At 40.2% G+C, this 13,181-nt stretch overlaps 2 pseudogenes; one reads left to right on the top strand and one right to left on the bottom strand.

Moving 5' to 3' along the window:
• The first annotated feature begins 942 nt into the window (after positions 1–942).
• Positions 943–1,484, top strand: LOC142434915 (ran guanine nucleotide release factor pseudogene; annotated as a pseudogene).
• A 5,400-nt stretch (positions 1,485–6,884) lies between these two features.
• LOC142434508 (high mobility group protein B3 pseudogene) lies at positions 6,885–7,508 on the bottom strand (annotated as a pseudogene).
• Between the last annotated feature and the right edge of the window lie 5,673 nt (positions 7,509–13,181).

Raw genomic sequence — 13,181 nt, forward strand, 5'->3', positions numbered from 1 at the left:
TAAAATCCTCTTTGACTCACACAACACATGCAATGATAGCAAATGCAGGAAGATCACAGGCCAGTCGGTAAAAAGTCCTGTGCATCCACTGGTGGTGGATGCATCTCCAGGGCTCTGGCCACCACCAGCACGGCTCCTTGTGGCTCTTCAATAGGAAGGTGAAACAGAGAGAGTGTCCCGCCTCCAGGGAGGAAGAGAGGAAGTCCCCACAATCCTCTTGAGAAGGCCATACACCAAATGGGGGCATCATCAGGCTGGAATCTGATGGACAGGCTAGATGCCACCCTCCATTCTTTTATCAAGTTGACATAAAATTATGTAACCACTACACCTATAATCATGTATAATTAACTATGATCATATATAATCCAGTTATCTGACACCACTAACTTTGGTGGAAACTCATTTCTTCCTAGCCAAATGGCTTAGTTTTTACCTTTGAAAGCATTTCTAGCTGAAGTTGGCTTTATCTACAATCAATCATTAACTCCCTATCTTTCCTTTGATCTCCATTGGAAGGGTGAACTACTGTGTGTTACCCTTTAATAAATACTTTTTATTTCACTCCTAGAAGAGTAGAGGTTTTCTTCTTTTCACAAGGGCATGCATTTAACCAAATAATATTTGTTGAAAAATAAAGTTACATCAACTTGGAAGAGTTGCAAGTTGACTAATTATGGCATGTGGCATAATCTGTACTTCACACATACACAAACTACAGCTAGATTTGTCACTATTATTCAAAATCCATAATATAATCATCATCATCTCTTGGAAAAAGTATCTTCCTCTACATAATGCAAAGAATATTTATTTTTCGGCAGGCGGTGGCCGGTGGCTGGGAGCTGAGGAGGTGATGCTGCTTGGCCCCAGATACTATCATTCACGCTCCACGTGGGCTCCTTTTATGCCTCTCTAGTGCCCACCCCTACTCTTAAGCCCATGGAGCCCACGCGAGACTACCCACTGTTCAGGGGTGCTTTCTCCGCCATCCTCCCGCCGGGGACCATTGATGTACGTGACCTCCGGCCGGTCCCCGGATAATCAGGAAGTTTTCTGCCATCACGCGGCAGATCAGAGCCTTATCTTGGAACTGCAGGCTTACTTGTAGGGCAAAGAAGCTGCGTGGTACCACTTTGAGGATGTTGGCCGGGCGCAGGGAGCTAGGGGTGTGCACGTGGAGGCTGTGCGCCCCCTCACTTTGGCGAACCTGGCCTTGAGGGGCTGCTGTCAAGAGGCGTGGATGCTTTCTGGCAAGCAGCAGGTAGAGAAGGAAAACCAGCAAGTGGCACAGGAGGTTACACTTGTGGCGACTGGCTAGGTACCACACTGACCTCCTTCTCACCTTCAATCAGTCCTACCCCGAGAACGGATCTTGTCATGGTCTTGAAAATGTATCGTCCCTTCTCTGGAGCCTGGGTAACTTTGAACAGCTTGTGACCAGTCTGACCCTTCATGATCCCAACATCTTTGGTCCTCAGTAAAGATGCTGAAGCAAAAAGCTGGAGCCTGTGCCATGCTGCTACTGCGGATTTATGGGCCCACTCCTGCGATGGGAAACATAAGACACCTCCACTTTGCATAAATAAACTTGCGTTATAATCAATTAAAAAAGAATATTTATTTTTCACAAAACGAAATATTTGTCACTAGAAATTGTTGAAGTTTTTTCTTTCCAAAGAGAAGGAAAAATAGAGTGTAGGTACACATCTTATATAAAATAATTATTTAATAAAATATGACATGTGTTAGTCTGGGTTGACTAGAGAAACTAATCCAGAGAGACTCGTGTGTATAAGAAAGAGGTTTATCTACAAGAGCAGTTGAATATTGAGAAAACCATGCCAACCCAGTCCAGATTAAGTCCATAAAGCCAATACCAATCTATAAATTCCTCTTTGGACTCATGCAACACATGCAATGGCACTGAATGCAGGAATATCACTGGCCAGTGGGTGGGAAGTCTTGTGGATCCATCGGTGTTGTAAGTGTCTCAGCTCTGGCAGGGGTCTCAACATGGCTCCTCCATCTCAGAGCATTAGCCTAACTCCATGTGTCTTGTCAGCTGCAATGTCTCCCAGGGAGTCAGCCTTGTCAGTAGAGTCTCCAAGGGAGTGAGTATGTATCCCGCCTCCCGTGAGTGATTTATCTCCTTAGCACCTCCAAATGAAGTAATCAAGGTATAACCTGATTGACAAGGTAGACTCCACCCCTTTACTCTGAATCCTTTCAAATTGACAGCAGATTATATAACTGCAACAGCATATGACATAACTTATTATTTGAATTTTTTCCACTTTGGAACTTCCTAATTAAAATGATTGCAAATATTTTCATGATTGATGAGACAACGGGAAGTTCTATATTTCTTTGAACATTGTATGTGTGCAAATTCAAATTTTGAAAAATGGTAAGGCTGGTGTTTAGGTTCCTTTATAGATATAAAAGTGTATGATTTTGGAGTAACACATGATAAAAGAACTTAAAAATGTATAAGGCATTCTCTGATAGAAACCCATGGAACAATTTTCTTTAACATTTTTTCTAAGAAAAGCATTCATTGAACCATGATAAGAGCAGAAAGGGCTTGTATCCAAATTCTGGGAAAATTACCTCTTTATGCTTCAATTTAAAGGCCTAGACTGTAGACAGGGACAGAGTAGTTGCTCAATAAATATTTAGAGACTAAGCTTCATTTTTCTCATCTGAAAACAGATATAATAATACTCATGTCAGAGAATTGTTGGGAAGCCCAAATGGGAATAATATCTGGTAAAGCATTTAAGCACAATGCCTTCCCCATAGGAAGGTAGCTAACCACGTCAGAGAGGAAGTATTCCTACATACATAATATAAGTCAAGCGCTTTACTCTTGAAAACTATGTCTTTCCATTTATTTTCTGAGCATTTTATTATGGTGTGATCAATTTCTTTAGGGAACTCTTGTATCACAAAAATGATGCTGTGAGTAGTTTCCTGTGGAATTCAAATAAAGGAGCATGTAGGGGGACATACTATTCTGTTTTTCAAGCCACAATATACAGACTTGCCAATGATTCCAGGTCAGTTGCCTCATAGGCTATGATCAAAACCTTGTTTAAGCTCAAAAGGAATGAACAAACGTATGATTCAAAGTTACATGATCTGACTCATACTCGTGTAGGGAGGATGGGAGAACAGGGACGCATGGAAGAGAGGCTTGTGTCAGACAGGCTTTAATGTTTTCTTTTACTGGTTTCCAAAATGGTGAATCCTTAGAGGTGTCATTTTGTTTTGGAGTCATTTGAAGAAAAACAACGATGAGGCTGTGAGTCTTGACGAGGAATTGCGAAGCTATTCTCTGTGTATTAATAAGCTACTGTTTTTCTTCATTTTGCATTTTACTGGAACAAAAAAGACCCACTAAATGTTCTTGTTTATAAACACTAATTCCTAAGAGGGAGATAATGCATTAAAATTTCATTTTCACACCGATAATAAAAACAGCTGTTTTAACATTAGGCAAAAATCACAGTATAACTCCTCACGGTAAAAAGAAAACACAACCCATCTCACCTTTTCTTGGAACCGCTATTCTTAAACATATCTGTTATTGTGGTTAGTTACATTAAAAATTATACATATGTGTGTAAATATATGACATTTCATATATATAAATCCATATATATATATATATATAATTTGTGCTTCTGGGGGTGATGTCAAGTCTACAGTTAAAAATAAAACAAAATCCCAAACCAAACCCCCTTCCGTTAAATGGATTCCGACTTGTAGTGAACCCATGTATGGTTTCCAGAGGCTGCAAATCTTTACAGGTGCATATAGCCTCATCTTTCTTCCACAGAGCAGTTGGAAGCTTTGAACTTCCGATTAGTAGTTCAACTAGAAAAGATACCAAAATTAAAAAAGAACAAACAAAACAAGAACAAATAATAAAGGGTGATGACATATATTAAATACAAAAGTACTGCCTCTAGTTCTTGAATGCTTCCTCCCCTCCCAATTATCATGATCCCAATTCTACCTTGCAGACCTGGTTAGATCAGAGGATGCACAGCGGTGCAGTAGGGATCTGGAAACACAGGGAATCTAGGACGCATGAACCCCTCAGGACCAGCGGTGGGAGTGGCGACACCGGGAGGGAAGGGGGTGTAGAAAGGGAGAACCGATCTTGGGGATCTATGTGTAACATCCTCTCTGGGAGATGGGCAATGGGAAGGTGGGTGAGGGGAAATGCCAGGCAGTGTAAGATAAGATAAAACAATTATTTATAAACTATTAAGGGTTCAGTGGGAAGGGGGGAGTGGGGAGGAAGGGGGAGGGTAAAAATGGAAAACGAGCTGATCCCAGGAACCCAAGTAGAAGGCGAATTTTGAGAATGACGAGTGCAACGAATGTATAAGGGTGCTTTGCTCAATTGATGTATGTATGGATTGTGATAAGAGTTGTATGAGCCCCAATAAAAAGATTTATTAATTAAAAAAAAGTTTGTGAGAGAACTGCATTATCTTTTAATTCCATTTTTCCAAGAATTTTTCCCCCAAAAGAGCTTTTTAAAGCCCCCTCATATATGGCACACAGTAAAAACAAACAAACAAACAAACAAACAAACAAACAAACAAAATTAATTTAGCAGGTAATGGTTCATTTTAACCAATGACTAAAATAATAATTAAAAATTTTTTATCTTTAAATCATTTTATTGGGGGCTCCTACAACCCTTATCACAATCCATACATACATCCATTGTGTCAAGAACATATGTACATTTGTTGCCATCATCATTCTCAAAAAATTGGCCTTCTACTTGAGCCCTTAATATCTGCTGCTCATTTTCCCCCTCCCTCGCCACTCCCCCTACCTCATGAACCCTTCATCATTCATAAATTATTATTATTTTGTCCTATATTACACTGTGCGATGTCTCCTCCCACCTTCTTCTCTGCTGTCCATCCCTCAGGGAGCAGGCTATACGTGGATTCTTGTAATCAGTTCCCCCTTTCTACCCACATTCTCTCCACCCTCCAGGCATCACCATAAGCAAATGTGGTGAAGAAAGCTAATGGTGCCCGGCTATCAAAAGATATAGCGTCTGGGGTCTTAAAGGCTTGAAGATAAACAAGCAGCCATCTAGCTGAGAAGCATCAAAGCCCACATGGAAAAAGCACAACAGCCTGTCTGACCACAAGGTGCAGAAGGGACCAGTTATCAGACATCAAAGAACCAAAAATCATATCAATGGGTGTCCACCTCCCTGATACGATCAATGAAGACAAACGTGTGCATAAGCAAATGTGGTGAAGAAAGCTGATGGTGCCCAGCTATCAAAAGATATAGCATCTGGGGTCTTAAAGGCTCGAAGATAAACAAGTGGCCATCTAGCTGAGAAGCAACAAAGTCCACATGGAAGAAACACACCAGCCTGTGTGACCACGAGCTGTTGAAGGGATCAGGTATCAAGCATCAAGCAACAAAAAATCATACAACTGAAAATGTGGATGAGTGCAGAGTGGAGACTGAAAGCCCATTGGTAGCCACTGGACATCCCCTTACTGAAGGGTTGTAGGGAGATGAGCCAGTCAGGGTGCAGGGTAGCAACGATGAAACATAAAATAATAGTTTTTATCTTGGCAACATTTGGAGCTCTGTTGGCATAGTGTGTATGCATTGGGTTGCTAACCACAAGGTTAGCATTCCAAAGTCACCAGCTGCTCAGCAGGAGAAAGATGAAGCTTCCTATGCCAGCAAAGAGTTTCAGTCTTGGAAACCCACAGGGGAAGGTCTACTCTGTTCTATAGGGTTGCTATGAATCAGCACTGACTCAATGGCAGTGCGTTTGTTGTTTGGGTGTTTGGGGCAACATTTAGACAGCTTTTATTGTGTGCCAAGGCACCATTGTAAGTACTTTACTGAGATTAAGTAATTTAATCCTCACAATAGCCCTAGCATGTAGGTCCTATTATTGCCCTTGATTAAAAATAATGGAATTAAGGCAAAGGAAGGTTAAGTAATTTATTCAAGGTGACACCAATGACAAGTGATAGAATCTTTTTTTAAAAAAAAATGTAATACTGTTTATTTAACTTCAAAAACATGTCAGCATTCTAAACATACAAAAAAAACCCCAGAACATTGCAAAGTGTGTTTAAGTACAGACGATTCCATCAGTACAGCGGCTCTTTGCTGACAACGAAGAGATCGACAGTTCGCTCAAAAACAGCTTTGAAACAACTGTCCTAAACAAAAAAAAATTTTTGAAAAGAAAAAAAAGTTGCAAACACTTCTCATGCCAGCTATATCACTATATATATATAAAAAAAAACCAAGACAACCTGAAGCTAAGTGGACGGCCACCGCAGTGTCAACAGGTCAGCTTCACAGTGCATGCCCTGAGCTCCGGCCCCTTCTAAGGGCACCTCCCCCATCCCCACCCCCAACCTCGTTGCCAGAGTGTGTGTCCTGGCTACTTCCTTCTTTCTTTCGCTTTGTTTCTTTACAAACTATAGATATGTACAGTGCAGAACGCGGGATTCCTAGCCGAATTAGTGCACACCACCTCACTAAGGAAACAAACCAACAAACAAGTGGCCAGATCTGCTTAAATGCCTTGTCAGCTCCACAGCAAAGTGCACAGAGCTAGGGGCCCACAAGTGCCTTTTCTTTTACAAATGCGTGGAAATATGTACAATTTTGATACAGTTCCAGGGTGCTCCAGACACCCTGACCGCGTCAAGTAGACCTTGGACGGGTTCTAGAGCACTTTGAAAGACGACACTATGATCTTGATCCAACTGTGGAAGTAAACCTAACGAGGGTAACGAGACACGGCAATCCCGGGCGCTCCCTACTCTAAGGTCTTCACAAGGAGACAAAGAAACCGTTCTTTATTCATCTTCCTCCTCCTCCTCCTCCTCGTCAGCTTCCTCCTCCTCATCTTCTTCATCTTCCTCTTCCACCTTTTTCCGGGTAACTTTGGCAGGACCTTTCGCACCATCAAACTTGGCCTTAGACTTATCGTCCGCAACATCCTTTTCATACTTCTCCTTCAGCTTTGCCGCCTTGTTGATGTCAGGCTGCTTCTCGCTGTCACTCAAGTTATTCCACATCTCACCCAGTTTTTTGGCCACGTCACCCATGGAGATGCCAGGGTTTGTAGATTTGATCTTAGGGCGGAATTGAGAACAGAAGAGGAAGAATCCTGACGGTGGTCGTTTGGGAGCGTTGGTGTCCTTCTTCTTCTTGCCGCCCTTAGCTGGCCCATAATCCTTCATTTCCCGGTCATAGCGCACTTTGTCCGCCTTTGCCATCTCATCAAATTTGGATTTCTCCTTCCCAGACATGGTCTTCCACCGTTCAGAACACTTCTTGGGAAATTCGGCAAAATTGACAGGGACTTCCGGGATTTTCTTCTTATGTTCCTCTCTGCACGTCTGCACAAAGAAGGCGTAAGCAGACATCTTGCCCTTTGGTTTCTTGGGGTCCCCTTTCGCCATCCTGACCGTATTGTTCGGGCTCTGGGTAGTGCAGGGCACGACGCGGCGCTCGGCTCCCAGCCTTGCGCTAGCTGCTGCCACGAGAGCCGCCTGATAGAATCTTTATAGCTAAGATTTAACATCGTGCAATGATATTATTCCATGTATATGTTGTTTGTTGTCTGTTTCCATATATATTATTTATTTCCCAGCCAGGTTCCTTTTTTGAAAATCATCAAAGGACTCCATGTTCCTGACCTTGACTCTCTAGTACAAGTAGGATGAAAAAAAAAAAAACTTGACTATTTTAGTCACTTGTATTTAAGATGAGACCACAACCAGTCCTCCACTAGCGTGGAGGAACACTATGGGATTGAATGGAACTCTATGTGTTGGCTACCTACTGAATTTAAAATATTTTCACTTGAGGAAACTTGAAGTTTTAGTCACAAAAATTGTGTGAATGAGGTAGTGTGAAATTGGATCCATTGCTGGAAAAACTGGCTATCGATGAATAATTCCATATGTACAAATAAAGTATATTTTCTTCTTTTTATTTTTTTATTTAAAAAAATTTTTATAAAGTATATTTTCATCAAACAATATATCGCTTATGATTTAAGTAGCTTCTTTACAAGTGATGTTCCTGTTTACTAGAAAATAAGATTAAATATATTTGGAGATAGTAAATATTAAAGAATTTCCCATTTTAAAAATCTGAATCTAAATAATTAATGTTTCACTAATAAATCAGGTCCCCAATCCCTGGTGGCACAGTAGTTAAAGTACTTGGTTGCTGTGTTGTCTGGGTAGACTATAGAAACTAATACATATGTGTATAAGACGGAGTTTTATATAAAGGGTGATTGTACATTAAGAAAGCATCCCAACCCAGTCCAGTCCAAGCCCATACGTCCGATGCATAACTATAAAGTCCTCTTCAGACTCACGAATCACATGCAATGATGCCTAATGCAGGACGATCACAGGCCAGTGGGTAGAAAGTCTTTGGATCCAGTGGTGTTTAAAGCATCTCAGTTCTGGCAGGAGTTTCCACGTGGCTTCTCCAGTTCCCAGGGCAGCATAATAGTAGGCCCGTGTGGCTTTTCCTCAGGTATGTCTCACAGGTAGTCATCTTTGTCAGTAGAGAGTCTCCAAAGTAGTGAGAAGAGGAAGAGAGGTGTCTTCCTCCTCCAAGGAGGAAATACAGGAGTTCCCAGAATTCTCAGGAGAAGGTCATGCCCACACAGAGGCCTCATTGGTTATGACCCGATTGACAGCCTAGACTCCAGCCCGTCACTCTTAATCCTCTCAAGTCCCAAATTGACACCAGATTATGTAACTACCACAACTGCTAAACTGAAGAAAGGTGGTTCAAACTGACCAACCACTCTGCAGAAAGACATGGCAATCTGCTTCTATAAAAACATCCTGCCTTTATCTTACAAGTGATAAAAGGAGAGGAGGGACCTATTACCACCAAGAAAGAAATACCAAGAGGGAAGCTGTTCTTTGGCTCTAGCATCTTTAAACTGAGTACCTCTTAGATCCAGGGGAAGGTTGATGCTCAGACCTATGAAAACCTCCAAGGAAAATCAGGCACATAAGATGTTGAAAGGAGACAAGACCTTTCACCGAAACTGACAGGGAACGAATGCCTTACCCTCTTGTTGGTGCTCTGAATTCAGATTCCTAGCCTCCTAAACTGGGAGAAAGTCTATTTATGTTCGTTAAAGCAAAGCAGCAACAACGCAGGCTTGGAAACCCTACGGAGCAGTTCTGTTTGGCTTATAGGGCCACTATGAGTCTGAATCTGATAGTATGGACTTGTGTTTTTACTTATTTGTTTGTCTACTAAATAAGGGATGAAGTGCTTTTAGTTGGAATTTTAAGAAAACCCACTTAATAAAGTTTTATGGAAGTTGTGAGTTCATATTTAAGCATGACAAAACCAATTGGAAGGAACATTGGCAGTTTTAGACACTTTAGAATTTTATATAATAATAATGATGAGGATAATAACAGACATTTACCCAGACTTATTATGTTTGAAGTATTATCATATGCACTTTACACAGATGAACCACTTTAATTTGCTCTGCAACTCTAAGGTAGACTGAAGAAGAACCGATGCCTTTGAATTATAATGCTGGTGAAAAATGTTGAATGTATCATGGACTGCCAGCAGAATGAACAAATCTGCCTTGCAAGAAGTGCAACTGGAAAATTCATTAGAAATAAAGCTGATGACATTTAGTTTCACATACTTTGGTCATATCATCAGGCAAGACCAGTCCCTGAAAAAGGACACCTACTTGGTGAAGAGTTTAAAAAAAAAAAAAAAAGGAAAGCCCTCAGTGAGATGTGCTGACACAGTAAGTGCGACAATGGGCCCGAACATAACAATGATTGCAAGGGGGACCCAGGACTGAGCAGAGTTTTGTTCTGATGAACATAAAAAAGATCACTATGAGTTGGAACTGACTCCACAGGATCAAAGAAGAAGATTCCTAACCCATTTATAACCACATTATAAATCCTTTCTATTGTTATTTTCTACTATTGCTTATAGAGATACACTTATTATTTTAGGAAATCCTTACTATTAAATATAGTGTATTCAGAAGTTAAAATCCTCTGTAAGTGTCTAGGAAAAATATTTTCAATGTTCTAAAGATTCATGATAAATTATGGAAAAGGTTTTCATTTGAAAATTATGTCCCAGAAGGGTCGCAGGGAGGAGACAAGCCAGTCAGGGTACAGTATAGCACCGATGAAACATACAACTTTCCACTAGTGCTTTAATGCTTCCTTCCCCCCACTATCATGACCCCAATTCTACCTTACAGTCTGGCTAGACCAGAGCATGTACACCGGTACAAAAACACAGGGAATCCAGGACAGATAAGCCCCTCAGGACCAATATTGAGAGTAGCGATACCAGGAGGGTAAGGGGAAGGCGTGGGGAGAAAGGGGTAACCGATCACAATGATCTGCCTAGAACCCCCTCCCAGGGGAGTGGGCAACAGAAAAGAGGGAGAAGGGAGACATCGATCAATGTAGGACATGAAAAAATAATAATTTATAAATTATCAAGGGTTCATGAGGGAGGGGGAAAATGAGGAGCTGATACCAAGGTTTCAGGTAGAAAGACAATGTTTTGAGAATGATGATGGCAACAAATGTACAAATGTACAAATGTGCTTGACACAATGGATGGATGTAAGAATTGTGATACAAATTGTAGAGGCCCCAATAAAATGATTTAAAAAAAAAGAAAATCATATCCCTTAATATTCTTTCCGAAGGAGCACTGGCGGTGTAATGGGTTCAAAGGTTGGGCTTCAAGCCACAAGATCAGCAGGTCAAACAGACTAGCTGATTCATAGGGGAAAGGTAAAACTGCCGCCACGTTGAGAATAGAGCTCTTTCTTGGTGTTATTTTGAGTGTCTTCCAACCTGAGGGGCTCGTCTTCTGGCATTTTATCTGCCAGGGATCTGCTGCTATTCATAAGATTTTCGGTGTCTAACCTCTCAGAAGTGGACAGCTTATTGCTTTGCCCCAGGCTGTTTTCAATCTGGACGCACCACAGAAATCTGTCCACTGTGGACGAACCTACTGATATTTGAAATACTGGTGGCACAGCAACACACACCATCATAGTATGACAAACTGACAAGTTGACAGACAATTGGTGGAGGATCGCTATAAGCTAGAATAAACTCAATGGCAGTGGGAACAGTCTTATTTCCCACAGGTTTTCACCTTTTGTCCTTTAATAAATATTGCGCTTTGGAGAAATTGAAATTTATTTTTAGTCTTAAAAAATGGCATTTCACAGAATCTTGATGTTTCCAATACAGTGACATAAAATAAAGAATGAAGGAGCAATGTGATGCACAATATATTTCATAGAGATATTCTTTAAAAGACCTACTTAAGTGTATTTTATGGTATATTTTCTTTACAATTTAAAAAAATTAATTATAATAAAAACAATCATCTTGATAATAAAACCTATTGTTATGAATAAGATTATAAATGTAAAGTATTTAATAATTGTTCATATTTGATGCCATTACTTGTTATTATATTTTTAGGGTTACAGTGAAGATTAAAATGGTTAATGCACATAAAGCTCATATTATAGTGCATAATAAGGACTTGATAAAAAGTCTCAGTATTATTATCCCATTATCATTATTACAAGATTGTACAGTGTAGTTTCCAAAAGTGCCAATGCAGCTTCCAATTAGTTTTGTCACAATTAAACATGAATTCATCATTTCCATAAAACTTTATTAGGTGTGATTTCTTAAAATTTCAACGGAAGCCATTTATTATATAGAATTAATCTCTTATTTATTAGATAAACAAAAAACTCCTCACTACTGTCAAGTTTATTCATAGTGACCCTACAGGACAGAGTAGAAGTGCCCCATAGGATTTCCAAGACTGTAAATTTTTACAGAAGCAGATGCTACATCTTCCTCCTGCAGAGCAGCTGGTAGGTTGGGCCCATGACTAGTGGCTATGATATCAGATGACACACATTCTAGAGCACCTCCGTCATGGCAGAAAGTTCTATTGGACAGTGATGCTTCAGAGTTAATGTGCATGTTTGCAGAGAAATTGGGCCAGAGAAGGAAATTAAATGACACCACAAAGAAGTAAATAAACAAATATATGTGGAGATATGTTCTCTGGATTTAGTTGGCCTGGCTTCTGCAACAAGTCAATAGTCTGAATAAAAAGGAGAACTACTTTAAAGTAAAAGAGACAACCAAGTATAATGTGTAAATCTTGTTTGGATTCGGCCTTGAACAAATCAATTGCAAATATACATATTTTTTTTGCAAATAGATTTTTGAGACAATCATGAAGATTTTATCATGGGCTACATTTTGATGCTTTAACATTTTAACTCAACTTTGGCATGCCATTCGGTTCATGCTTGTTTCTGTATTTTTAAACATTGTTTCTGTATTTTTAACATTTGCTCCTCCTGGTCTATCATGCCAGTTTGTTATCTGTGGTAGCTTGTATGTCGGAATCTATATCATTGGTGTTTCAAATGCCAGCAGAGTCCCTCACAGTGGACAGACTGGGAAGAAGGATCTGGTATTCTACTGAATAAACTGGCCCGTGGAAAGCTTATAAATAGCAGCAGAACATTGTCGAATATGGTGCCAGAAGACAAGCATCTCAGGTTGGAAGATACTCAAACTAAGATTGGGTAAGAGCTGCTTCCTCAAAGGACAGACAACACTAATGATGTAAGTAAAGGTTTTATATGCTGAGGGCGCAAGACTCAAAATGCAAATAAGCAGCTGCAAACATATATTAGTAATTTGACCGTGGAATGTATAAATGTGGATCTTGGAAAATTGGAAGTTGCCCAAACTGAAATGGAATACTTGAAGATTAATATCGCAGGCACTACTGAGTTGAAATAGACTGCTATTACTTTTCCTACTCACTGCCATCAAGTCTATTCCAACTCATAGTGACCTTACAGGGTAGGTTAGAACTGCCTCTGTGTGTTTCTGAGACTGGCTGGAATTGGCCACTATGAATCAGAAAATCATGTGGTCTGCTATGCAAACAAAGACATATTGAGGATGAATGGTATCAAAATTCATTGTCCAAAACAGCATTTCAAGATCTATCTTGAAGTACAAGGCTGATGTTGATAGGATTGGTGAATA

Source organism: Tenrec ecaudatus, chromosome X (assembly GCF_050624435.1).
Source record: "Tenrec ecaudatus isolate mTenEca1 chromosome X, mTenEca1.hap1, whole genome shotgun sequence".
Classification (NCBI taxonomy): Eukaryota; Metazoa; Chordata; class Mammalia; order Afrosoricida; family Tenrecidae; genus Tenrec; species Tenrec ecaudatus.